Genomic DNA, 421 nt, shown 5'->3' with positions numbered 1-421 from the left:
AAGAAGGTAAAAATAAAATAAAATTTAAATAAATAATAAATTTATTATAATAAAGTAAAAAAAACAATATACTAAGAATAGAATAAACATTATAAACATAGAATAATAAAAAAAGAGAAAAAATAAAATAAAAAGAAATTATAATAAGTAAATAATAAAAGAAACAAATAAAAATAAATAAAAAAAAAATATAAAAGGAGAAAAAAAAAAAAAAGATACAGATGGAGTAAGAAAAAATATATAATAAATAATAATTTAAAATTGTAAAAATGTTGAAAAAAAGTTAAAAAAAAAATAATAAGAGTAATGTAAGACAAAAAAATAAAAATATAAGAAATGGAAATAAAGTATAACAAAAATTTCATATAATATATAATAAAAATAAAATATAAAATAAATATAAAAAAATAATTATAATAAT

Source organism: Penaeus monodon, chromosome 21 (genome assembly GCF_015228065.2).
Source record: "Penaeus monodon isolate SGIC_2016 chromosome 21, NSTDA_Pmon_1, whole genome shotgun sequence".
NCBI classification, from domain to species: Eukaryota; Metazoa; Arthropoda; class Malacostraca; order Decapoda; family Penaeidae; genus Penaeus; species Penaeus monodon.
The sequence above is the reverse complement of the archived record's forward strand: the minus strand, read 5'-3'. Positions refer to the sequence as shown.